This window comes from Mesoplodon bidens, assembly GCF_964165515.1.
Source record: "Mesoplodon bidens genome assembly, chromosome: 12".
Classification (NCBI taxonomy): domain Eukaryota; kingdom Metazoa; phylum Chordata; class Mammalia; order Artiodactyla; family Ziphiidae; genus Mesoplodon; species Mesoplodon bidens.
In genome coordinates this window covers 65,284,783-65,312,248 of record NC_138168.1, presented here as the reverse complement: position 1 = coordinate 65,312,248, position 27,466 = coordinate 65,284,783, and the positions used below count along the sequence as shown (strand labels likewise).

The 27,466-nt window shown below is 39.2% G+C and overlaps 1 long non-coding RNA gene across 1 annotated transcript in view; it reads left to right on the top strand.

Moving 5' to 3' along the window:
* The first annotated feature begins 1,798 nt into the window (after positions 1 to 1,798).
* The window catches only part of LOC308625971, a 31,115-nt gene continuing 5,447 nt past the window's right edge, over positions 1,799 to 27,466 (top strand). The window contains exons 1-2 of the long non-coding RNA XR_014017175.1: positions 1,799 to 2,179; positions 24,437 to 24,477. This is a non-coding gene — a long non-coding RNA (uncharacterized lncRNA). The remainder of the gene's footprint in view (positions 2,180 to 24,436; positions 24,478 to 27,466) is intronic.

Here is a 27,466-nt window from a genome sequence, read left to right as displayed (position 1 = left end):
ACCACAATGAGAAGCCCGCACGCCACAACGAAGAGTAGCCCTGTTCGCCGCAACTAGAGAAAACCCTCGCGCAGCAACGAAGACCAAGCACAGCCAGAAAGAGAGAAATAAATAAATTTATGCAAAAAACTGAGTTCTGTTGTTAGCTCAGCTAAAGATTAGCCATTTAGAGAGCAGTTGTGGGTCCTTCTCATGGGGTTTAGCTAGAATTTTGATTTCTTGGGACTCTTTCAATTCTTTCCTTCCTGGGAAAGTTAACTGCATGGGTTGTCATTTTCTTGTGTCCTGCACCACTTACAAAATTGACGTCTGTTCTTTTTAGACTAGAATAAGTACACTGGATTCCACGAAATAACTTACAGGTTTTTCAAGTTTTCCAGTATCAGTATCTCCTTGTATATCTGTCACATCTACCTTCACATAAACACAGAGACATATGTAGGACTTTAGCCCTCTGGTGGTGATGAAAGCCAGGCTTGAGGGTCAGATTGAAGACTGATCACCTGTCCACATGTCTAGGGGACCCAATCTGATGAACAGGGCCTGGGCCAGGAATCCCACACATGAGTTTTCCTTCATGTACTGCTTGCCAGTTCTTTATGAGATTTAAGGGTCTCTGAGCCTTTTCTGTCTCTCTGCCGATTCCCACTATCGCTGAAATAGGCAATGCCTGCCTAACTTCTCCAGCTTATTTTGAGAGTCGATGGGAAAAAATATATATATGCAGAGTTAAGTGCCATGGAAGTGGAAAAGTATCATGTCCACTCTTCTATCCATATTGAGAGTTAATTGTTTAGCTTACTTTGCATTATAAGTTGGTTAGTCTAGGTGGAGTGGAGCAGAGAAGGAAGGTCAGTGATATATGGGAGGATGTGTCTAGAAAGAAGGAAGAATGGACTAAACAATATTGGCTTATTTCTCCATGTATTGATTTAGACCTCTGCTTCTTTTTTTTTTTTTAATTTTTTTTAAGATGTTGGGGGTAGGAGTTTATTAATTAATTTGTTTTTATTTTTGCTGTGTTGCGTCTTCGTTTCTGTGTGAGGGTTTTCTCTAGTTGTGGCAAGCGGGGGCCACTCTTCATCGCGGTGCACGGGCCTCTCACTATGGCGGCCTCTCTTGTTGTGGAGCACAGGCTCCAGACGTGCAGGCTCAGTAGTCGTGGCTCACGGGCCCAGCCGCTCCGTGGCATGTGGGATCCTCCCAGACCAGGGCTCGAACCCGTGTCCCCTGCATTAGCAGGCAGATTCTCAACCACTGCGCCACCAGGGAAGCCCCTAGACCTCTTCTTAATCGGAGAGACTCTTTATTAATCCAGAATGTTTTTCTCTGAAAAGAAGATGAATTGTTAGTAACTTAGGACAATAAGATGGCGAAACTTCTTACTTATGATTTGACACTATGGATTACTTCTTCCTCCCCGTTTTTGTCTTTTGAGAGCCAGAATCACCCCACAATGAATAATGGAGAACAACATGCTACTGGGCAGGTTCTCTGAGTGTCCACAGCACTCAGACCATAGTTAAGTACCACTATTTGTGGCCTGTGGCATTGTGCTCACTGCAATAACTAAAGCAGCAAATACTTCCTGCTCCAAAAGTCACCAAGCATACATGTGCTGCCCAAGAGTCATCCGGGCAGCTTTATGTTCCTCCCCTGACAGAGCTAGTGCTTGACCAGTGAGCCAGGATGGCGGAGGCTTTGACTGTTTTTCTAAATTTTATTTTTAATGTTCCTTCTAGGCTCCAGACTCACTGGAGACATCCTGACACAGTATGCTTTGCCTAGCACAATGTGATGCCCTTTACCTAGTAAGAGTGAGTCTCATAAAGGTGCTGCCTTCCCCCGCAGAACAAACAGCGGAAATGCATCAGGAGAGCTCAGCTGCAGACAGAATGCACATCGTGAAGCAGGAGCCACCACGGGATTCCTTAGATGAAAGCCAATTTCAATGAACATTGTGTTTCAAAGCCTGCTTCCTCTTGCGCCGTATGAGCTGCAGAAGGAACATCCCACTTGCGTCTGCTGACACAAAAGAATGCTGTGGTTGGGAGATCTTATCAAGTCTTCCTGTGCCACAGTAACAGAGCTCCACTTGTGTCTTGTAAGAATTGCTCATTGTTTCATGGGGACGACTGGCTCCTTTGGGTGGGATCTGACGGCATCTCATGGAATGGAGGTAGGTGGTGTTGGGAGATCAGCCAGCCACATGACCCAGCTTGCTGGCTTTGGGGAAGTCAGAGAGAGGAACAGACTTCACCCAGGTCTGTTGAATAGCTAAGCATTTAAGGTTAAACTATTAAAATAGGCTTATGCTTTGTGTTTACTACTATCTTCAACTGTATATGTTAAGAACAAAAAATAAAAATGATGGTCAGAGTTTCTCTGTTGGTATAAGCTGTTTCTTCTCTTTTAATCAACTCACCTAAAGCTGTCTCATTCTGATAAAATTGAAAAGAATAAAGGAGATTTTTTTTGAAAACAGAAATATATTGATTTAAAGTCATCTCTGGAAAATTTAGATGCTAATAAGTAAATACATTAGCGTTTATCACATAAACCTCAAAAACATTTTTTTATGAGGATGAACCTCAGGTTTAAAATTATTGCCTTTATATTTAAAAGTGTAAGTTAATAATATTGGATTAATTAAATTTGGCCAATTCTAGATGATGTATCCTTTGCTTAGAAAGTTTGTGGCTTCCCAGTTTCGGCCTCTTCTAATAGCGAAAATTAATGGCTACTTGTTTAGCTATATGGAGAGTAGGATTAGAATTTTTTTCTCTTTTCTCTTCCTTTCTAAAGGCTTGCTGAGTAATTAGTACATATAAGAAATATATAACTAGATATGATATGATATGGTATGATATGCCAAGGAAAAAGGGTGACCATGAGTTTCCTAAAGGGACAATGCTTGAGATTAACATTTTTAATCTCTCCCTCCTGTATCTCCATGTAGTACTTTCTGAAGTGCTCTTTGCCCTAAATGTACTCATATTCAGTTATTTCAATAACAAAAATTATCTTCCTCTTACTCTGTATAAGGTTCTGAAAATCAAAATATTACCAAAACACCATCTTTGTTCTTAATGCATTTATTAAAATTATCAAATGTTGTAATTTGTTTTCTCTTAGTGAACTGTGAGCCTCTTGAAGAAAGGCGTTGGGTCACATTCATCTTCTTGTCTCCACTGTTGAGCACAATGTCTTGTACATATTGGTATTGACTAAATATTTACTGAATGGATGAATAGATGGATGGATGGATGGAGGGAGGGATGGATGGATGGATGAATGGATGGATGGGTGAATGGACGGGTGGATGGCTGGCTCTGCTGTAGTGCCTAGAGTTACACATGGGGATTTGACTCCGGTTGTCTACGTGGTTCTTGGCATGACAACACCTGTTCCTTCTCTAGGCCTTTATTATCCCACTCTTAGATGCATAGACTGAAGAGATTTTCAAGATCACATAATCCAGCTCCTTCAGTTTACAGTTGAGGAAATGAGACTCAGAAACAGAATCTGATTTATTCATAGTCCCACAGCTAACAGGTGCCAGATCTGGGTTAAAATCCAGTTCTCCTGCTTTTCAGTCAAATGTCCACTACATTATGTTGCTTTCTATGACTCATATTTGGAGGCTTTAAGGAACCCTTTGTGGCTGCTGAATTCATATGTTGATGGTGCTGAAGCAAGGTAAGAACAAGAGTGACTCATCTGTATTCAGGCTGATATCATTCCATGTTTTTCTCTGAAGGTGCCACATTCAAAATTCAGTGGTTGGTGTCTGGTCCCTCCCTAGTCTCCTAGATAAACTTTGGAGATGGCGCAGTCCAGCCCTATTCCACTGGTCAAGATTTCTGTTTTACACAGAGTCCAGCCTTTCAAAGCTCTTTCCAAAGAAGCTCATGCTCCTCCCATCTCTAGGTCTTCCTGCCATCAGGAAGTGCTCCCAATGTATCACCTCTGATTGCCTGGCCTCCTGTTTCTCTGAATTATGCCCAGTCATGCTGCATCTAAATGCTTGTGTTTGACCTATATTTAAACAAAATGTTGTTCATTAAGAATTTAACCTTTTATTTTGTAATAACCTATAAGGGAAAAGAATCTGAAAAAGAATAGATAGATAGACAGATAGACAGATAGATAGATAGATAGATAGATGTCTAACTGAAATACGTTGCTGTACACTTGAAATTAACACAACGTTATAAACCAATTATACTTAGATTTAAAAAAAAGAGAACTTAACCTTTTAGATTCAACTATTTTAGAATGAACACATAACAACAGAGATGAATCTCAACATAATTATGTTGAGTGAAATAAGAGAGACAAAAAAGAGCATTACTGTATGATTCCATGTATATAAAACTCTAGAGGGAATTCCTTGGCAGTCCAGTGGTTAGGACTTGGCACTTTCACTGCCAGGGCCTGGGTTCAGAACCTGGTTGGGGAACTAAGATCCCAAAAGCCGTGCAGTATGGCCAAACACAAAAAACAAAAAATGAACTAAAAAATAAAATAAAACTCTAGGAAATGCAAACTAATCTAGAATAGGAGAAAGCACATCAGCGGTTGTCTGAAGAGGTGGGGAGGGAGAAGCAGTGAGGTGTGGGGGGAGGTTAGAAAGAGGATGAAATAGATTTTTGAGGCTGATGAGTATTTTCACTCTCTTGATTATAATGATGGTTTCATGGGTGTATGCAAGTGTCAAAACTTATCAAATTGTACAATTTAAATATGTGCATTTTATTGTATGTCAATTATCCCTTAAAAAATGAGTTTTTTTTTTTTAAAGAATGTAACCTTTTAAAATTCAACCAAAATACTGTGTTAGTCAGGGTTCAATTACAGAAGCAGAAACATTAGGGGATACTTATATAATATAGTTACAGGGATTTGACCCGATGTAATTGTTATGTGTGGTTAATTCATGTCTGTAAGGTTGTTGTCTTCACATCTGATGTTGGAGCTTGAAGTCCAAGGAAACGCTGTCAGGAAAAGAAGGTGCATGTAACATGGGGAAGAGCCTATTTTAGAACAAGTTGGAATCCAGAGGCACAAGCTGTAGCTCAAAGGGAGAGATTGAAACTTGTATCAGTTCTTAATGTCTCTGACCTTGATTGCATGAATGTCCTGCAGAAGCAGGGCCCTTCATCACAGAGCTAAACACACACACCTGGCCGAGGAATTGGAGGAGCTGGAGGAGGATCCAGGGAAGGCAGAGCAGTGACAGGCCCAACTACTGTCTCTGGTAGGAGGTGAGACAGCAGAGAAAAGGCAACTGTACGAGGTATGAAATGGCTGCAGCCTCACACACCCTCCAAATTTTTCACAAGAATGTCCCTCTGCCCACTCTAACCAGAAATATACAAGAGAGAGATTCTGGGAAATCTAGTTCAGCCTCCTCAAGTTCACTCATTACAAAGTTAGTTCTTGACAACTTGCACTTGAACACATTTCTTTACATCATACTTACTCTCCAAATAAAGATAATAACACAGCCATGTCTCTACCTAACATGATGCATCTATCCCAAGTACAACTCAAACACATTAACCTTTCCCCAGAAGAGGATCCAAAATTTTTTTTTGGACTTTGGGTGATGTTTGATTTTAGTGTGCTCCTTGCTAATTCACATTTCCTCTCTGCTATCCTATAATTTATATACTGAGATATTAAGTCTACTACTATTAACACATCTTACATTAGATAAGGGCATGAGAAAGAGGACAAATACAAAAATATTTGGGTAAATATATATATATATAAATATATTTATATGCATATATGTATATAAACTGTATATAATTATTCATACATATACAGGGTCGTATCATAGTAAGGAAGAAATACTCATAACTATTTCAGTACTTATATCTGCAACTGGTTGTGTGGTCATAGCTGGTATTTATAACTACTTCCTTCCACTACCTATTCCATATTCCCTTCATCTTCAGCAAACACTTCAGCTAGTTGTGGATCTTTGCCTGGTGGGGTGAACCAAGTCTTCAGTCCTGAAGGGTCTGGGTCGTTAGGAGTCCTGTTCATTGAGTTGATGTAGCTTAATCACAGAGTATGGGAATACTGAGAGGCAACCTAGAGGATCTTTAACATTGGAGACACTCCCCTTTACCTCTTTGTGTAGAAGCAGCGCAGGTTCAATCACTCCCTTCTGTGCCTCTTGATTCAATGGCATGAGTCAAGGGGCACTCCAGTTCAACAGAGTCATCATTGTGTGCCCTGGTAGAAGCACTCCTCCCTTTGGAACCCTAGACAAGCATATTCTAACATCATAGGGACTGGAAGCAACAGTTTAGTGGATCACCAGGGACAATAGTGGAAGGAGCCTTTCTCATCATCACCCCTTGTTCCCAGGCCCATGAATACTGGCTGTGGGAGAAACAAAAACAAATATTGGATGATGATTTAGAACATATTTGCATCCTGGACAGCTGACCATAACTGAGTCTTCAAAGGGCCATTCCATTATTCTATCGAGCCAGCTGCTTCAGGATGATGGGGAACATGATAAGACCAGTGAGCTGCATGAGGCAATTGCTGTACCTCATTTGCTGTGAAATAAGTTTCTTGGTCAGAAGTGATACTTTGTGAAATACCATGGTAGTGAATAAGTCATTCTGTATATGGTTTTGGTGGTGGTTTGGGCAGAAGCATTGTGAGCAGGGAGGACAAATCTGTATCTAGCGTCAGTGCCTATTCCAGTAAGAACAAAGCACCACCCCTTCTATGAGGGAAGATCTGATCTAATGTAATCAGCCTGCCAACAGGTTGGCTAGTTAGTAGCTGGGAATGGTGCCATGAGAGGGGCTAACTGTTGACCTCTGCTATTAGCAGATTGGACTCTCTGCAGCAGTCATAGTCAGGTGGTCCCTGGTAAGTAGACATCTATGCTGCTGTGCCCTCGCATAACTTTCTTCTCTGCCACCATGGTCACTTTACTCATGAGCCATTTGGGCAATGACAACAGTTGCTGGAGAAAGAGGCTGACTGATGTCCACAGAATGGCTCATGTTCTTCATCTGATTTTTAAAATATTTCTCTGTTGAGTTCACCCTTTGCTGAGCATTCACATAGAACACAAATATCTTCACATACCATGTCTGTTTGGAGAAATCTGTCAAGCTACTTTGTGTCCAGATCTCTCTGACACCAATTTTTCAATCACATTTCTTCCAATTCTTTTGACCTTCCAGCCAAGTATTAGCCATGGCCCATAAATCAGTGTAGACTTGTACTTCTGGACATCTCTCCTTCCAAGCAAAATGGACAACCAGGGGCAGTGCTCAAAATTCTGGCACTGGGAGGATTTCCCTTTACCACTGTCCTTCAGTGGGAAATCCTTCAGGGACCATTGTCCCTACCATTAGACAGCTCAGGTCGCACAGTGCCTTAGTGACCCATGGCCAAGCATTCAGTTTCTACTAAGACCCAGTAGCAAAATGTAAGCTATTTCTTAAAAGAAGAATAGTTATCCACAGAGGAGGACTGTATTCTAAAATCCTAAGGATTTGCACTGTGAGCCACCTATTGGAATCTGAAAGAGGCTCTAAATAGCATCCCTATCTGACAGTGACATTTCAAGCACCATTGGATCTTCTGGATTAGATACTCCGAGTGTAACTGATCAGGACGCTATGGGGCCTTCCTGGGACAGACCCGTCCTCTGCTGTAGCTTCTCTCTGAAGTATCTAGATAATAGTATGTGATGCACACTTCCTGAGTTGTTTCACAGATGCTAAAACCACCACCAAATGGAAGAAATTAACTACTTGATGACCATAAACCCCTAGACCTCCTAGGGCCTAAGGATTGATAATGTGAACCCCTGTGACACTGCCCTGTTACTCAACATCAACCAATCAGAGAATTGTGCACAAACTGATCATATATGTTGCGACCACCCCCCGCCCTCACCTGGCCTTTAAAAATGTTTTGCTGAAACCCTTCGGGGAGTTCAGGGTCTTGGGAGGCATGAACCACCGCGCCTCTTTGCATGGCCCTGCAATAAACCTTTCTTTGCTCCAAACTCCCACGTTTATTTGGCCTCACTGTGCCTTGGGCACATGAATTTGCGTTTGGTAACAACCAGTGGTGGTCTGGGCTTCTTATAGATCTTGCTCTTGTTCTGGGCCTCTGCTCACACTCGTAGGTTATGGGGTCACTCAGTAAAGGGGTCAGAAAGGACACCTTAACATGCCACAGACTGGACACCTAGACATTTCACTGGGGTTGCAGGTCCCTGATTTTTAATGGGATTTATTCCCTACCTTCTGGCAAGCAAATGTCTTACCACTGTGTGGAGAGCAGGTGCTCCTTTCTGCTCACCTGGTGCAGGAATCAGAGAAGCTGAAGGAGGATCCAGGGATGATGAGACAGTTGTAAGTCTGGCCACAGCCAGCAGGTAAGCAACAGTGTGGATGAGCGAGAATAGGGCTGCTGTTTCCCTTCCTCCTTCTGCATCTCCCACAGCAGCTTTCTTATAGCCCACCTGCACTTGAAACATACAGGAACAGAAATTTGGGAAATGTAGTTCATCCTCACAAAGTTGACACATTACCAAGCTACCAGAAATACAATTTATAGTAGATTATTATAGGGTGGAGAATCTAAATTTAAAAAAAAAGTAGATAGCTATCCTGGCATGATCTTCTTTCCTGAGGAATTCATATGACAAAAATAATTTCTCTTACCTACAAGGCCTTGATTCCACAGACTATATGTACGTGATCTGACCCTGGGGAGATTTTCAAAAGAGAGCTCTGTCCAGAAACATATATTATTTTTTAATAAGTAAATGCTTAACAGTGTGAAAATATATTCACAGTTTGAGTGTATTTATCAACTGCTTTTCCAGAGAGACTGAAATTTGTTGAGGTTTAAGGGTGTTTTTTTTTTTTTTAATGTTTAATCTTCAAAGAATAAGAATTTGCTTTTAAGTTAAAAAGTGTGCTGCAGGCCAATGGCAGTGCGATGGACTTTTGCCTTGTAATGAAAAGAAAGCCTCAGAATTTGCTCACCAGGCTGCCTGGGATGCAGCTCATCCTGGTGCTGGTGAAAGACCAGTGTGATTTCAGAACTGATTGCTTGTGCATCTTGGCATGTAGAATCTTTTTCTTTTGTTTCTGAAGTCTATTGTCTAAGAGAGAGCTCACACCAACTGTTGTTTCTTACCATATGAATCTACAACTTTCTCTTAGAAAGTGGTAAGATGATTACAAGGAAGGCATGTGTATGTAGGAGAGTGCCAGCAAGACAGGCTTTGCAGAGACTTAAAGGGCAGAATTCTCAACAGAGAGCAACAAAAGAAAGAGAAAGTCCAAATGAGACCAAGGGGAAGATGGTTTTCAAATCGACCTTTCCTTATCACAAGCCAATTCATGACTTCCTGATGAAGACATTTGTCCACCCAACTGTGCTGGTGTTTCTAAATATTCCCATCACACAGTAACAATTGTCAACACCTGCCTCAGACACAGGAATTGGGAAAAACCACAAGTGGAAAAGAGACATAAGTGCACAACCAATGTGACCATTTTAGTGATGAAATTGGTCACCTCAGTTAATTTGCTGAATTGAAGGATTAAAAGAAATGGGCATATGGTGCCTTTGACATAGTATTGGCTGAATAACCATTTAAAAATATAATTGGATGGTTGAAGTAAGAAAAGTAAGAAAAGAGTCATATCTGCTCTTCATACAGACATTTGGCAAACGTTTGACCCTATTCCCCAAAGAGCTCTGATTTCTTTTTTCCCCACCATTTTGGTCCTTGAAGCTTTAAAATCTCAAAGTTAATCCCTAGGATTAGAGCATATTAGGATCACAAGAGAGACTCTGAACCACTGAACAAAGGAGGGAAGGACATAAAACAGAATCGAAAGAATTATGGAAAATTTCCACCTATGTACAGGACACACCCTCATGCAAACAAGGCTCTTAGGCTAAGGCTATATTTTATAAAAATGAGACAAAACACTTGATAAGCCCAGAGAAGATAAGCAATATTTTTGTTTGTTTGTTTGTTTGTTTTTTAATCCTCCAAAATCCAGTACCACAAGCTGAGCAGTTGGAGGGAAAAGCCTTTTGTCATCTCTGTTTCCACATGTCTATTTCCTTTATGGAGCCCCAGCAGTTTGAGGGGCTGTCAAAGGCGAGAGGCCAGTGTGTCAGCAGCTCTGATCCTGCATTCGACCTGATGCTCACTGCATCCATCTCTGCCCCTGGCTGGCTCGCTCTGACAGGAGGCACCAGGCTGGGGGGTCGCAGGAGGATCTGTCAGGCTCATTTCTCTCCAGCTCTGCAGTTGGCTCTGCGTCACTCAGGAGAGGGCAGGGATCGATCCCAGGCTAGAGATCCAACCCGTGCCCTCTGCATTGGCAGACAGATTCTTAACCACTGTGCTACCAGGGAAGTCCCAGCCATTTTTAATATGAAATTCCAGGACAGATTATCCAAAATTTAGGAAAGAAAGAAGTCAGAATTGCCTCTTCACTATTATTAATACCTGGTAATTTCTCACATTGATGGTGTTTTTTAAACACAAATTAACAGTCAACAAAACAACAAGGAAAGAAGAATGAGATGGTCATTCTAGGGCTTTATTTTTCTGGTTTTCTTTGTTAAGCGAAGTGATGGCAGGTGATGGGGGTGATAAAGTACAGACTAGAAATGAGCTACATTTAGACACTGTCTACAATGGGTTTTCCTAGGATGAAGCCCTTATTTAATTTTAAATCCATGGTTCTATAGACTTGTGTTCTCTGAATGCAGCTGTGTAATTAGTAATCATCATTAATCATTTCTACTTCTGTACTTCTACCAACAAAATTATAGCAACCTATATTTTTAGTAAACTCTAACTGCAAGTTTAATTTGATATTTATTTATTACTTTAAGAAGCAGTTTGCTGAACTGATTATACACATCTAAAATAATGTATCTGAAGATAGAAATAAAACTTCCCATCAGGAATAAATAGGGTTTTCAAAAGAAGAGTATCTGCCTCTTGGCAAAAGGAAAGGAAAACAAAACAAAACAAAACAGAAAATTAGGCTTCCAGGCTTTTTCTACCTTTAATGTGAAAATGAATATTCACGTGGGATGGTTTTAGACTGTCTATTAGAAAATGCATATCAGGTAACAGATGTATAATTTATGGACCTGATTGCTTTAAGCAGAGAAGCTTAAAAATGAGTTTTTGCAACTCAGGTTGTTCTCATGAGGCAAACGTATGCTAATTATTCAGAATTGAGACCTGACTGTGAAACATAAAGCCAAAAGGAAAAGAAACTTAAAGAAACGTTTGAGAAGTAAAATGTCCCACCCCTCAGAAAGATTTTCTTGTCTCTTTCTGTGGGAAGAGATTAGGTCGTTGTTTATATTCTTGAAAACTCCATTAGATAGTGAGAACTGAGCAGCTGAGATTCTCTTATGGGACAGTACGTAGACATTCCCTGGGTTCCGATTCAGGATTTCCAAGCTTTCCGGGGTGGATGGGTAAATAGATGTATCAACTGGAGCTGAGAAGCGTTCTCTGAGCGAGCCTCAAGATGTGAAGGAGACAGGGTTTATTTCATGTATGAAATTGAATCATTCATAGACTCAAGCACAAAAGTCTAACAATGAAGATGACTAACATGAAATTATCACTGTCAGACTTACATTATATCTGGAAGAACTGGATTATAAAAGCCAAGTCACGTGTTGTCAAGGGCCTGAGGTTTGCAAGGAAATTCTCTCAAAAAGACCCATGCAAAAAATGTCCTGAAGTAGAATCTGAGACCTGGTAGCACAAAAGTGCCTTGAATGTTCTTAACTGGCAGCGTGAAGACCAGGGGACAGGGGCAGCCTCTAAAGTAGCCACAGCCTTTCGATCACATTCAGGAACTGGTGCTTCGAAAAAACAAACCACCAAAAAGAGTACAGATAAATGTCACAGCAAATCAAGTTAAAACATGGTAAGCCAAACTTTATACTCCTGTAAGAATAAGGAGTCCCAAGGAGAGATACACTGGACTTTTCAAATATTCTACAAACAAAGAGCAATGCATCCTTCACTAGCATCTTATTTCCTGGTTTTTGTTTTATTTTGTTCTGTTTTGTTAGTATTCATTTTAATGTCTTCTTTGGAAGAGGTAGATTTTTCTCCAATTTAAAAAGAAACAGGAATGACCATCTAGAGTAGAATGGATAACATACAGTAGAACCTTGCATGAATCTTAGAAGTGTAATATTAAGAAAAACAAGTCACAGAAGAATATGTTTAATATGATTCCATCTGTACAAAGGTCAAAATTAGGTAAAATTAAATAATGTATTTATAGAGATCCATATGTAAGTGGTAAAACTATAAAGAATAGCAAGGAACAACTATATATAATGCAGACTATATAAAATGCAACTATATAATGCAGAATTATTGTTATAATTATAAATGCAATTATATAATGCAACTATATAAAATGCAGAATTATTGTTTCTTGGAAGGGGGCAATAGAGAGAGGGAGATGTGATCAAGGAGGCATGGGTGGGGGTGTAAGGGGGGTGTCCCAAATATGGACAATATTCTGTTCTACTTATGTTGATGGTGCATGCCTGAGTGTTCATTTTATTATTCTTCTTTAAACTGATCATAAATGTTATCATATTCTCTTATAAATGTATAATTTACAAATTTGACTTTTTAAAAAAGAGATGGATCAATTTTTATCATTTCATTTTGCTTCTTGAAATCCTAACACTCCTATCTTCTGAAGGTAGTCTTCACCTAGAGAAATCTGTGAAGAAACTCAAGATGCAGGTTTCCAGACTCGTAGACAATGCAGCCATAGAGCAAAAATAAACAAATACATTAAAAATTAGGAAAAAAAATCACTGGTTGGATGATTTTTAAAAGTCGGCCTCCATATATACTGCCTGCCATGGCCTGACACTCAAGGCCTTTTACCAGTGGAACCCAGTCTTTCTAAAGAGTATTTCCTAGAACTTCCCTGTGAAGCTTCTTTCCTTGTGAAATATGATTCCCTATGCAAGCCTTACATTTTCCACCCTTGTGCTTTGATGATCTCATTCCAGGTACCTACACTTCCCACCCTCTTGATGATTGGCCATCACAGTTTGACCTCTTCTGGGAAACCACCATGATAACCTCATAACCTCAGTCTGAAGTGCTCTAGCCTTTTCCTGAACTTTTCAACAACTGCCTATTTAATTTTTCGAGCAGTTAATCTTGTGTGCCTTGTAACACTGGCATTTTCACCAACCAGATTTATTTTCCTCCTTGGCAAGGAGCTGGACTGTATTTCCTGTCCTCCTTTGCAGGTAGCTGTAGGCACGTGATTGAGTTCTGCCCAAAGGAATGCAGATACCGGGTGCATAGTTCTTCTCCAGGCCCTTTTCTAACACCTCCCACAAAATCCTCCACACCCTCTTTCTTCTCATCAGTGGTTACTTACAGGAACCCGAAGAAACACTTAAAGCTCTAGGGAATTGTAGGCTCACATGAGGGGTCAGCAAACTTTTCTGTAAAGGGTCAGATAATAAATATTTTAGGGCTTTGAGGATATATAAGGTTTCTATTGCTGCTGCTACTGCTTCTACAACACTTTAAAAATGTAAAAGCTCTTCTTAGCTTCTAGAATTGGGCTGGGTTTGACTCGGGGGCTGTAGTCTGTCAGCCCCTTCACCGATGAAAAGGTCTTAGATTTCAGAATGCCTATGTAAAGCACAGCCCTCTCCCCCCTACTCCCCCGCCTCTTGTGTCTGCAACTGACTCACTTGGATTATGATGGGAATGATAACTTTTACTGTGTTTCGCTTTCTCTGAACTATAGCTATGAGAATTTCTATCTCAAATGCAATAAAAAGATAACTATTCGGGGAACTTGAACAAACAAATTTTGGGGAGTTGCTTATTCTAGAAGCATCTTGTTTGCTACGCTGCTTTGTCTAGTCTTTGCCTAGGGAACCATCATGATCAAACAAATCTGCCTAGGCCAGAGCAGACTGCTTTAAAATCACAGCTTTAAAATCCAGCAGAAGAAATTCCCAAGTTGGAGGAGGATCAAGAGGAGAATCTGGAAGAGTAAACAAAGAAAGAAGATGTGCGCTTCACCACATAAATTGAATCTGCAAAGCATATGGAAACCTCAGGTGTATCTGAATCATAATATTAATATTTTCCCTAAGATTTACAGTCTCCTTCCTTCTCTTCTCCACTTTTCTGAAATAACCCACATCTGTGAAGTTTCTTCTTTTTTTATATTTCTCAGTCCCTACTGATGCACAGAACTCACTAGTATCGACAAGCCCAGGCAACTTTTGGTAGCAAGTCAGGGTGGCGTAATGAAAGGTGGCGTAATGAAAAGTTTCTTCTTTTTTAATATTTCTCAGTCCCTACTGATGCACAGAACTCACTAGTATCGACAAGCCCAGGCAACTTTTGGTAGCAAGTCAGGGTGGCGTAATGAAAGGTTTGGGGAAAAAACTCCCCACCGCAGTCTGGTTCACTCAAACAGCTTGCCAAGATGATGCGGTTCTCATGCAGAGAAAGTGCTCCTTCACCTGTACCAGAAAGTTGTTCCCCCTAAGACAGCAGATTTCATTTGTTTTGACACTGAGTGAGTTGCTCTTTTCTTTCATAGGCTGACACTTGTTCTGTTCCTTGAAGCTGCAAACTACCTCAAGGACAAGTTTTTCTTTCTACACGTACTGTCTTCACTTACTTACTGATGTGCAAAACTTGAGAAGTACAAAAGGAACAGGAATACCAAGCAAAAAGCCAACAGACTCTGGTACATGTTCTTGTAATGCACTTCCATTACCAAAGGAAGACGGTCTCTTTTTGATTGTGATGTGAAAAGTAGACAAGTGATAGCTTCCTACATCTGGCTTAGTCAAAGGAAGTTCAAAGCCTTCTCTATATTCTGGATTCCCACCTTCCTATCTCTGAAATTATATTTATAGAGACTATAGAGTAGATCTTAATTCTCAGCAACTACAAACAATGGACTCTGAACAGTTATTTATATGTGAGTTTTGAATCTACCGGCCTCTGTTCATTATTTGATGAGCTAGTATTAATAAAATATTCATAGCTCATTTGTTAACTCTTCCAGGGAACCAGCATTTCACTCAGACCTCTGAAAATCATCATTGTGTGCTTTAAGAAGCAACAGAAAACCCAACTGAATAAGAACTGACCTCCTTTCTGGCTGCCCTGGTAGATCACGCTTAGTAGCTGCAGTCTTCATGGTGCCTGTCCCCTGGACCAGGACACCAGATGCCCCATGACTAAGTCTAATGCATCTAGGAACCATAGATGGAGGTGGGGCAGGATGGGGAGAGAGATGACTGACTTTTGCATCCCATCAATGAATGAATGCTGGTCTACTTTGTTTAGACTAATCTAGAAGAACCCAAAGGGATAGAGCAGAATTAACCTTGTGTTGAATCTCCTAATGTCTTTCTTCTAATGCAATTATTTAAAATACATAACTCAATAGAAAAGAGCAGCTCTCCTATAAATTTCTTGAAATGTTTATTCATAGGAAGGGTATTGCAAAGTTGATTAATTTTTAAGGATTTGTTAGATATTTTCCCCCCCAAAATGGATGAAAAGATGAGCAGTTTTAAATTTTGAGTATCTTAAGAGCAACATTGGCCCTAGTAAATTTGTTTGAGAAAATTCATAGAAAGTTAATGTGAAGCAACCATATTCTTAGAAAGCTTCTATTTAAGACTCAGTTGGGTCAATTCTGAGGTTATTCTGGGAGTTGGATACATTTGTTCTCTCTCCAAATCACAGTTTCTGACGTGTTATTTTACAAGTTCTTGGTCTTTTTCTAAAAACTGACAGGTTTTTGGAAAAGTTAATAATTCAGTGAGTAAAATATGCTTATGTCTGCAAACAACAGAGATGAAACAATGTGCCCCATTTTTATGTGAATCTTCCTAACGGTATTAAAAATGCAAACCCAAATCTGACATAGAAAACGTGCAAAAGACTTTAGCCTTTAAATCTTCTCTGCAGGTTTTCCTTATCATACAATGTTTTCAATTTTCCTTGAGGTGAAACAATTTAGAGCCCAGCTTTAGACCACTCTATCCTATACTATAGAATTTAAAAAGGTTCTTAGAAAAATGTGGCTTCTATGAAAAATAGCTGTATTACACCAAAATGACTATTTCTCCATTTTTTCAAACTAACGGAAAGATAAATTTGAGGATGCTTCTCTTATAAGTGATACTAATATCTTTTATGAATGCATCAGTGCAAATCAGATTTGATATCTTGTAAGGAGATATGAGTAGGACTTATCAGGTTTTGCAATGATATTTCAGTTATATCTGGGATGTAGCTGTCAAACAATAAGAATAGCCTCCTAGTCCATAAAACAATATGCCATCTTCAGACTAAAGATGAATACTGTATTTTAGAAGACAAAAAGTTCCGTTTCTTAGGTTGCTATTCCACCTGTCCATAACTTCACAGAAAATTACCTACTAGAAGCTCAAACTCAAGTAAATAATTTGTGAAGTCATACATAAATTCATGGAAAGAAAGGAAATCCTTTCTGCTGACAAACTTTGCTGTGAGCAGTGCGAGAAGCACTGCTCTTCTCCCCTGGAACCCTTGGTTTCCTTTGCCTGGAATCCTCTTTCTCTATCTTTGCCTGGCTACCTCTGTCTTGTCTTGGGATCTCAGCTTAAAGGTCACCCTACAACGATCTTTCTGATCATCCAGTCTAAGTAGGTGCCCTATTATATAATTGTCCATGTAGCCCTTATAACTAACTGATATTCTTGGGTTTTGTTTAATGTCAGTTTCCTTGCACTTGGAGAGCATGAACTTTGTGATATTCATGTTGTAATCCTGGCATCTAGAACACCTGCTAAGGCAGGTGTTATGGGTTGAACTGTACCCCCAGGCCCCCCAAAATACGTGTTGACATCCTAACCCCCAACACCTCAGAATGACCTTATCTGGAATACAATTGCTGCAGATGTAATTAGTTAAGATGAGGTCATGTGAAGTAGGGTGGGCACTTAGTCCAAAAAGACTCTTTTCTAAGAAAAGGGAAAGACATACAGACAGAGAACACTACGTGAAGACACAGAAACATGGAGAAGATGGTGATGTAAAGACAGAGGCAGAGATTGGAGTTACGCTGCTACAAGCCAAGGGACACGTGGGGCTACTAAAAGCTGGAAGAGGTGAGGAAAGGTCCTTCTTTAAAGCCTTCGGAAAGAGCATGGCCCTTCCAACACCTCAATTCCCTTTTCAAATGCTGACGGCTCTCATTCCACCCCCTCACACGATGGCCAGATACATGCCTTAAAAATGATACTAAAGAAAAATGGGATTTTAGCAATAAAGACTTGTTGTATAGCAAATGGGCTGAAACATATTCTATTGCAGTTTTCTGGTTCAGCTTGAAATAATATTGCTATAATTTCATCAGAAGTACTTACAGGAGGAAAGATTTTTACCATAACTTTGTACTAATGTTACTGTAAATTTACATGTTTCAGTTAGCATTATTTAATAATTTTAAAATGCATTATATATATATATATATATTTTCTTTTTTGCAGCAATAAGAGCATGCCTTTCGGACAATGGATGGAATCAGAGTTGAACTGAAGCCAACTCCAGTTTTCTAAGGAAAAATTGTCATGACACTTCCAGGTGGGCAGATTCAAAGACAGCATGAATCAGTGTCAAAATGATAAAGGAAATATTCTGGGTTATTAATTCCCAAAGTCTGCATGACCAAAATAGTAATAGCTCAGAAACACAAATTCAACATGTACTCATTGTTAAAACTGATGTTTAGTGATTCCTTTTTAAAAAATCTGAAATCACTTGAAAACCAATCATATATGTGTGTGTGTATATATATACACACACACGTGTGTGTGTGTGTGTGTGTGTGTTTGAAACCACTAGCATTTGGGAACTGAAAAAGTTTATGATGAAATCCTTAGAAAGGCTACTATAGCCAGTCACTCCATTTATATCAAGTATATCTTCATAAATCAGTGGGAAGTGTGTTCACTTATTCCTCGGTGCCATAAGAGCAATTTCTTTAGCAGGCATATTATCCTATAATTGCAGTTTTCTCTCTGTCTCATCTGGACACAGTACATAGATTAAGTAAAAAGAAGCAAAGGGATGTACTGAAAACAAAGATCAGACTTTGTCGGGGGTCATGTGCAGGGTCTGAAAGCATTTCCTGTCTCATAGGAAGCATTCACATCATGACTTGTCATCTATACTGTCTAGCCCACTGTCTCCTAATTTCCTGGAATAAAACCAAACTAAGCAAAACAATAAAAATGACAATTTTTCTGTGTTTTGGAATTCCAAACTCTTATTACTGGAATGCTAAATCTTTCAACCCTACTGGCTATTGTGCCGTCCAAAATTAACAGTGGTTTTTAATGGTTTGTTTTTTAAAATGTTATGCTTCTATGTATATCCCATAAATTATAACAACTTATTTTAAATATTACTCTAAAATTCTGCAAAATATTGGTTTAGTACTCAAATCAACTTTTGTTTTTACTTCTGCAAATGGCTTGAACAAAACTCATTCTCCCTTAAATATTAATTGGGTTTTAGATGTAGGCAAATGACCAGAAAGTGAGTAAGAGGAAAATAGTCCTTAGTTTCGCCTGTGAATTTGCCATTCTTCCCCTCTACATGTTCTTGCTGGTCTAATGGTTTCCAAATCTGGTCCATATTTTATCTTTTTCTTATAAAAGAAACCATCCCATACGGAAACAGGGTTATATTTTATCAGTACCATCATGACCAACTACATCACCATCACCACTTTTCAATTTGCAGAAAATTCAGCATTATCTGCCAAGTTGGCAAGATGTCAAAAGTGCATAGATTGTTTTAATGAGAATAATTTCTTCCATTGTAGATGAATTTTAGGGACTCATGTCAGGTGTGGGAGAGCTTCTGTGTCATATGCTTTCACGTCGCACAAATTAGTAGGATGGTACAGGTACAGAGGCTTGAAGAAATCAACAAAAAACTCTGCTTTTCAAACCAAGTTGAGAGTTGATTTTAAGACGCCCTTGGGAATGTGCAACCATGAGTGAGGTGTCCCTGGAGTAAAGGGTCAAACAGGAGCTTCAGGATGGGTTGAGGTGCGCGTGGGTCAGTATGTGTGTGGTAGAGGTTTGGCTAGTACACAATTTAATATCTATTTTTAAAAGAAACTCAGATTATGGAGGCAAACGCAAAATTTTCATAAAATTTTAGGACAAAAATGTTCTGTCCTACTTTCTGTTTGGAGCAAGCATTCATAGAGAGTACAGATTCATTTCGCTTAAGGAGAAGCATTTCAGGTTTATCCAGTCCAGTGTCATTATTATACTGGTAAGGAAATAAAAGTGACTTACCAAGCCACTAGAAGCTAGATTTTCTGACTGTTAAGCCTCAGCTCTGATTCATAGCTCTCTGAGGAAAAAGGAAATGCAGAATTAACATTTATTGAATATCATCCATGTGCCGCACACAGTGACAGCTGCCAGGTACTGTCTTCTTCCCAAGCGGAGGTTAAGGGCTAGGCTCCCAGTTAGATTTCTTCAGCAGGAAATTGGTTCTATCTCTTACTACCTTTGTGACCTTAGACAGGTCACTTAAGTTCTCTGATTCCTAGTTTCTTCATGTATAAAATGTGGTTCATGAATGAACCTTGCTTACTGACAAGGATTAAGTGAGATAATCCTTAAGCCTTCATAGTGTTTGACACATAAATGTTGGCTCAATGAATATTGAATACAAAAAGAGGAAAAGAAACTTGGCATGTCATGGGGTGTGGGGGATGAAGTAAGTGGGAGGAGATTTTATGCCTATTTTCACAAATGAGAAAAATTAGAGTTGGGTAAAACTCAGTAATTTGCCAACAAATTGCAAAACCAGAATGTGAAGTTTTATCTGTTTCAACCCAAACTTCAGGTTGTGTCTGCTATACCACAATGCCTTATAGAAAGGTTAAGAGGCTCAGGGAACTAGAAAGAATGCTGGGATCATCTGCTTGGAGAGCCGGCTACTGTGCTCATGCTGAGCTCTGAAAGCCTCCTGGCAGCTTCCCAGTAACTCTAGAAATCTACAAAGCTCTGAACTGGGTGCTGCCCAAGTGGCAGAAGCCAATGAGAGTATTCAGGTGACAGTGCAAATATCACTCTAGGTTAAAGTCTGGAATGTAAAGTTGGCTTCCTTTAGCTAATTACCAGTCCATTCTCAAGGGCAAGTACTGTGTGTGCTCTCTTTCTGCACAGCTGACTTACTCCACGCCCAGAACTCTAAGAACTTGCTCTGTAAGACTTTGCTCTGTAAGAAATTGCTCTGTGTCAGCTCTGCCAATACTGTGACCTTGGGGAGGTCATTTAAGTCTTCAAGCCTGGTTTAGGACAAACGCTAAGGCCACACCTCCAACCAACTAATGCAGATTCTTACAGAATGAGACCCTGAAATATCTAATTTTTATGTAAACTTTTCACTGGTCAAGCTTACATCAGAAAAAAAAAAGTACAAAGTGTACAGTTCCACTAATTTTCACAAAGTGAATACAGTCTCAAATCAAGTAATAGATCAATCCAGACCAGAAGACACCCCTCTAGGCCCCCTATTAGTCACTCTCTCCCAAGATAACCACTATATATTCTTACTTCTAACATCATAGCTTACTTTTGCCTTTTTTTTTTTTTTTTTTTTTTGCCGTACGCGGGCCTCTCACTGTTGTGGCCTCTCCCGTTGTGGAGCACAGGCTCCGGACGTGCAGGCTCAGCGGCCATGGCTCACGGGCCCAGCCGCTCCACGGCATGTGGGATCTTCCCGGACTGGGGCACGAACCCGTGTCCCCTGCATCGGCAGGTGGACTCTCAACCACTGCGCCACCAGGGAAGCCTCACTTTTGCCTATTTTTGATATTTATATAAATGGAGGCACACAGTGTATGTTCCTTTGTATCTGGCTTCCCTTACTCAACAGAATGTTTGTGAAATTCGTCCATGTTATTGCATGTAGTTACAGTTTGTTTGTTCTCATTGCTATATAGCAGGGGGTCAGCCTCCTGTTTTGTGAATAAAGTTTTATTGAAGCACTGCCAGGCTAATTATTTGTTTTCCCTCCCCCTCCCCCTCCTTCTCCTTCTTCTTCTTCTTCTTCTGATGGCTTAGCAGTGGTAAAGTTTTATTAGGATTTTTTGAGCAAATGTCAAGAGGAGACTGTAATAGAATTTTATAAATGAATATTCTCAATTGAATCACATTCTATCAGGGTTTGGCACTACCTATCTGTGTGAAGATGAGATATATAAAATCTCAGTACAGATCAGCATTAGATGAACATTTGCTATTGATTTCGATCATACTTTGAACTTCAGTGAAGCAAAATGTATACTCCCCAAAAGAATTTCACTCTTCATATTAATAGACCTATATTATCAGAAACTGTATTCAATTATTATTTTGTTTTGAATGGTATCAATTTTAAAATTGTGAAAACTGTTTCTCTGTTGTGATATAAGTACCTGCATCCTACATAATAGCCTCCATTTTGATTTTTCTGGCCCACAAAGCCTAAATATCTACTGCATGGTCCTTTACAGGACAGGTCCTTTACAGCTCTAGACAGTGCCCAGTACTAAAACTAAGTGTGCACACAGTAATTTCTTTTGCTTGTTTCTGAGTCTTGGATAATTGTTTCCAACAGAGAGAAGCACACAACTTTTCTCTTATGAAGGTTATGTTCTGCACAGGGAAACCAGGCAATAATTAAAAATGGATAATAGATAAGGGAGTGCTATGATGAAAATAAGGTGATGTGATAAAGATGATGGGATAGAGTGATGGGGATGCAAATAGATTGGCTGGCCAGTGAAGGCATTCCTGTGGAGGTACCTGAGAGTTAAGAATGATAAAAAGGGGCCAGATGGCGAAGAGTTTGGGGCAGACCGTAGAAGCATTGGGAATAATAAGTGCAGAAATCTTAAGGCAGGAATGAATTTGGTGCTTTTGAGGGAAATAAAGAAGGCCAGTGTGGCTAGGCCAAGATTAGAAGTGAGCTATAGTGAGAGGGCTGGCAGCACCCAGGGCAGGTCTCCTGTCTGCCTCCTGCATGGATCATGAAGCCTTCAGGCTAATTTGTTTCTGTATTGTCTACAGCTGCTTTCACATGACAGTGCCAGAATTTAGTTGCCACAGAGACTGTTTGGGTGCCAAAGCTGAAAATATTTACTATCTGGCACTTGACAGAAAAAAGTTTGCTGACCCCTGCTCTATAGTATCCAATCACGAGTATACCAACCTTTCTTTATCCACTTTACTTTTGATGGGCATTTGGATTGTTTCTAGTTTTGAGTAAATACAACTAGTGCTGCTGTGAACATTCTTGTACATGTTTTTGGTAGCATGTGTACATATTCCTATTGGATGTATGGCATGTGTATTTTTTGAAACCTCTGATTGATTCTAGTGTACAGACAGGTTTGGGCACTTCTACTTCAGAGATGTTTAGAGAGTTGAAATCCAAAGTGTTTAAACTGTCGTGCCCAAGGTTACACAGACAATAACTGGCAGAGCTGAGACTGGCAACCAAACCCCTGTTTCATGGAACAGTGCTGTTTTTCCACTGTAGTTCCTATAGCTGCTATCTTTAGAACATTAACTTAGAAGGGTCTTTACTTATCCAAGGTCCTTCACAAATACGACTCTTTTCTATCATATGTGGTTGTACCTTTTAAAGAACAGGAATGGATTATATAAATCACTTAATCCAACCCCTTCATTTTATAAATAAGTAAACTGAGGCATAAAAATATTAATAATTTGCCCAAAATAGGCATTTGAATCATGACTTTTATCATGTACTACAAAATGATTTTTAACTTGCTGTTGCATCTGCACTTGTCTTTACATTTAATACTATTCCAGTCAATTAACTGACACAAGGAATGCCTATTTGCTTCAACTATTTAAATTTACAGAAATATCTAAATTAAAACTCATAATTTCTCCTTCCCCTTCCAGCTCTATGACCTCTTCCCTGCTTCTAGGTGATCCATTTTAACAATTTGTATTTTCATCATCTACATATAAATATATTAAAATGCCTGTAACTGGTATGAGTCCACAACTTTGATGAGGAAGACATATAACTTAATTTTTCTTTAACTCAAATTAATTTCTGGCTTGAGGTTCCATCCCATCAGTTAGGTGGCCACTCAGTCTCAGTTAATTTGGAATAACCTCCTTTTTTCCTATAACTGGGTCTGCATTTCAGGGAGGAGGTTATGTAGTACCAAGAAATTGAGTGGGAGGGAGAGCATGAATAGCATCTGATTCTTGGTAATCATAGCGATATTGATACTTCCTTCATCTGGGCCTTGGTCACTGGTTCCCACAAATGCATTGGCCCCTGTTGTCAGACCCTGTCAGGTATGGTGGTTTCTGTGCCATGTCTGAGCCACAGCACTCTGTGCCAGGCTGCGTGACGCCTTACCTGCCTGGCTCCCTACAGCCATTTCCTCTGCAGGCTCTTACCAGCCTCCCTGGCCTCCACCTGGAAATCGAGTGCAGTTTCCTCTGGTCTTAGATCCCACCATCCTAGCTGTAGTTTTCCAGTTACACAGGCTCCATCTGAGGCTTTTGGCATTGGGCCCCTTTCTTCCAGGCTCACCTCCACACTCACTGCTTTCCTTCCAATACACTCTCATCTCTCCCCAAGCTGGGAGCATCTCCTCTCCAACCTTTAATATGCATGCTTGTACACATATTTTGTATTTTCATGTCTGTCAGATACCTTTTTCCAGTCAGGCAGTGGGGAGACCCCTCTCTTCTCCAAGCCTCAAATATTTGCAAGGTTGACTTTTTGGAAACTGGTTGCTAGGACGATTCTTTTGTCTGTTCATACCTCATTGGGAACAACATACCTGGGCCTGAATGGGGGTAATGGTAGAAGGGGGTAAAATGTGAACTACTGGAAGAAAAAAAAAAACATGGTTAATATCACAATCTTATCCTACTACAAAAGTAGGCACATCTGTGAAATAATTATTTAGTTTTGCTTTTATTCTAAAATTAGCATTATCAGTATATCAAGCTGTAGCTTGTACTTTTTCACTGAATGTATCTTGGACAAATACATGCATACAGATATGACTCATTATTTTTAATGGCTTCATAGTACAGTTTGTTCAATTATTCTCCTTGCTGATGGATATCCAGGTTGTTTTTGTTATTACAAATAATGATAGTATTAACCAATATTTATTTGGTATTAAAATATAGTAGACAATGTTTTAAGCACTTAACATGCATTCTATCGTTTAATCTTTAAAAAAATTTCATGAGATAAATATTATTTTGCCTTCTTTTTTTGCAGATAAGAAAATTGAAGCACATAAGGATTGAATAACTTACAAGGTAAGTTATGGATTTGAATTTCACTGAGTCTAACTCTGGTGGCTGTGTTTTTAACCATCACACGGTTCTGCGTTTTTCCTTCAATAAGCACACCTGTATACAGGTTTATATAGTTTATTTTTATTTCTGCCATATAACTACACAGAACTGAGATTGTAGGTAAAGTCTCTCTGCATTTTTATATTTTGACAAATGCTGGCAGATTACCTTTGGACTGAAGCAATTTACAGAACCATTCCAAGTGTTCAAGAGTAAGGATTACCCCCAAGACTTACCAACAGTGGGTGTCAGGCCTTGTCTGAAGTTACTTCATGCTGGTAGGAACACTCTCCCTCCATCCCAAGTGATGATCAGGTGTTTCAGTTTTCACTTCCATGATTATTAACGTGGGTGTCAAACATCTTTTCTTAGGTTTATTGGTCCTTCGTATTTCCTCTGCTGCAAATTGCCTGTTCCCATCTGTCATTTTCTAATTAATTTGCAAGAGCTCTTTTTGTATTAGGGGTATTAAGCCACTGTCTTATATGCACTGTAAATATTTTCTCTTACAAGATCATTTGTTTTCTTCTTTATAACACACAGTAGTTATACATGTTAATTTAATTGACTCTTTTCATTTTTTCCTTCATAAATGAGTTACATAGTAATCTATAGTATGAATAGTTTTTAAAAAATATAATATGATTTACCCTGTTTCCTATCTTGTTAAAGAAAGCTTTTCTCATTCCATACCTATACAAATGTTTTCCTGATTTTTCTTCTAATACCTTTATAGTTTTTCGTGTTTTATATTTGGTTCCTTAATATAGCTGGAATTTACTTTTGAATATTATAAGATAGGAGTTGATGTTATTTTCTTGCTAATAGATAGCCAATTATCCCAGTTTTGTTTATCATATGTACTTTGAATTGTATGTATAATGAATATTCTACTTCCTCCCCTAATGACTTTCACTCCCAGATACACTTGGATCTACTTCTGGACCCTATTCTTTTCTACTGACTTATCTTTCTTAATATCAGTATCATTCCACTTTGATTCCAATAACTTTAAAGTAAAGTTAGATATCTGTTAAATGAAGAACTCTCTCCCATTTCTGAGACAGAACTATAAAGTTCATTAGATACTTTTCTTCTCCAGATATTTAATAATATCTCAGTAGACCAGGATGCTACCTTCTTATAAACTGGTTTTCTCATGAATGAAGAAATGCAACTTTTTTAGGCAAATGAAGCTCCTTATGTCTGAAAAGTTACACAATCTGACATTTTTCAAATTCTGCTATATAATATTATCAATGGATTGACCTTGAATTTGGATTAGAATTGGCATTTTCTCTCAGCTTTAGATGTCATCTAAAGTTCAGACAATAGAGAAATAAGCCAATAAGGGGAAAAAGCTAGCAAATTTATGACTGATAAAAATCATTATTTTGTTTGAATAGAAACAATTGAATTTAGCAATAATTTAACTGAAAAGTTAAATACTTATTACTCTTGTAATTCAATGTTTATTTTTGGTGTCCCTTCCCCTGTCCCCAATCTTTATCACTAATTTGCACCCGGCTTTAATTTTAAAAGCTTTTTATTCCAAGCTTCATTATGGATGTGAGAGAGCTAAAGTTTATGGTTTTTTTTAATGCCAGGGTCTTAACTAATTTTCCATCAAAGTCCATGGGTGTGTTGGTTCTTGTGACTTTTGCCTAGGCTATTCCTGTTTGTAAATGTAGCTCCATAGGCATATTTCTCTAGATCTATCTATGTTCAAGTAATCCAAATAGAACTGCCCTGTATGTTGTATATTACTAATTTATAACTGAGACTGGCACAACAATGATTCACGTGCCGTATGTAATATCTATTACTGCTTCCTACGAACTTTGAAAACATTTTTTATTTTGAGAAGAATTCTGTCTGAATATCCACCACAGTGGATTTTTGCCCTCATTTCCGTAGTATTTATTTTGGGTGGTGTTTGTGAGACGATGAGGATCTATTTTGGTTGGGGACCCTATTCTCTTCCCAGAGGAGGAAGTGACAACCCAGTGCTTTGTCTCCAGCTCCAAAGCTGTTAGACAGTTCAGACAGGGAGCTCTGTCAGCCAGGCACCAGGAAGGCTTCTCTCTTCTGATGGAACAAGGGAACAATTGTTACTATTTACAATGGGCGAAATGGAAAAGTATTCTTAGAACAATAAGAAAAGGGAAAGTCAGCCACCAGACAGGAAAGAAGGCTTTCAAGCAACATCAAACTCAGAGAATGTGAATGTCTTTTAAATGTAAACAGTTTACCCATAGCACCTCTCCAAATAACAATACCAGGGGTGCTTGCCATGTGCGAGGCACTTGACTTAACACTATTATCTCTAATCCCCTAACAACCATACAAGACAAGTGTTAATCCAGTCTGACACAGAAAGAAACGGAGGCCAAAGAGCTTGTAATAACCACTCCATGGCTGGTAAATGTGGAATTCAAACCCAAATTTGTATAATAGAGTTAAGATATCCCCGTACTCTTACCTACCTTTTTTTTAAATTAAAAAATGCATGGAGGTTTACAGTTCTTACTGGGTGAATCTAGAATCTCCTTACAAAAAGCACCAGGTAGCGCTGAGGGCTCCATTGATACTCTGAAATGTGTTCTTTCTGAGTTTCTCTGAATACTGCAGAGGCAACGGGAATCAGAAGAAAACTTGCTAAATGCTGTGTGATATGACAACCCCCTTTGTCACATACATAATTATTCCCTCTCTATCACTCTCAAATTCTGCAAATGACCCGTGGGATGAACTCTTACTCTGCTTACAGTAACTTCAAACCTTGAAGACAAGTGTGTAGATTAGATATCTATATTCACAATAACCATCATACTCATTTTTAAAAGACCAATTGGGTTATCTATGGCACCAGTATGATATATGCATCTGAAAAATAATCGTCTGTTTTAAAAGAGTTGGCCTTCTTTCCATTAGAGTTTTAACATTTCAC